Below are 819 nucleotides of genomic sequence, written 5' to 3'. Positions count from 1 at the left end.
ATATATTTAATATCATAGGAATGTAGCAAAATTTAAATGAAACCGTTTAATTGTTGCAGCAATAAAGTGATAATATTAGTAAGATGAGGAAATATTTGATCAGCATCGATTCTGAGCAGCAGCAGCAGAACTTTGTTCAGTCGGGTCGGGTCGGGGTGAATCCTGATCCGGACGCTTCCAGGATCCTGACCGGCTTTTCTCTCAGTTAAACGACGTTTTTCTTGTATTTTTAAGACGTTTTCCTGGTGAATTTGCGTTTTTATTCTCGGTGTTAAACAATCTGGTCTCATCTTCATAAAATTCTCTTCTCATGCGACGGATCTTTACGATAAAAATCATTTTGGAAAAGAAAAACAGTTCTTAAATTTTCTGTTTTAGTCCAGCTCTGCTCTGAACTCGTCAGATGAACTAATAGCCCAGATCATCTTCCTCCTCCTCCTCCTCTTCATCATCTCTCCCTCCGTTTTCTCACGTCCTTCATCTCCGCCCCCCTTCGTTCTCGTGGAGGTTGCAGAGAAAACACGGGGTGATTTATGCGTCTTTAAGGGTTCCGTCGCCTCCCGCAGGTCAATCTGCGGCAGCGTCTCTCTGTGTTTACACGGCCGGTTCTGTTTGGGTTTTCTCCTCCTCCATTTGTTCTCGCCTCCCGTTTCGCTCGCCGGATCATAAAAATTCCTGAGGAATGAGGTTCTTTCCGCGCCGCGAGCCGAAGCCCAAACAGCGGCGAGGCGTTGGGTCCAAATATTGGGACACGGACCTGGAAAATATTGGGACAGGCGGATGAAAGATGTGAGGCTGGCGGCTAAATGTGGCGTTTTT

General features: G+C 45.7%; 1 protein-coding gene across 1 annotated transcript in view; it reads left to right on the top strand.

Annotated features, from left to right (window-relative positions):
* The window catches only part of cep120 (centrosomal protein 120), a 19,201-nt gene that overhangs the window by 15,139 nt on the left and 3,243 nt on the right, over positions 1-819 (top strand). The window lies entirely within an intron of this gene.

Source organism: Poecilia reticulata, linkage group LG9 (genome assembly GCF_000633615.1).
Source record: "Poecilia reticulata strain Guanapo linkage group LG9, Guppy_female_1.0+MT, whole genome shotgun sequence".
Taxonomy (NCBI): Eukaryota; Metazoa; Chordata; class Actinopteri; order Cyprinodontiformes; family Poeciliidae; genus Poecilia; species Poecilia reticulata.
This window is presented reverse-complemented; position numbering and strand designations above follow the sequence as displayed.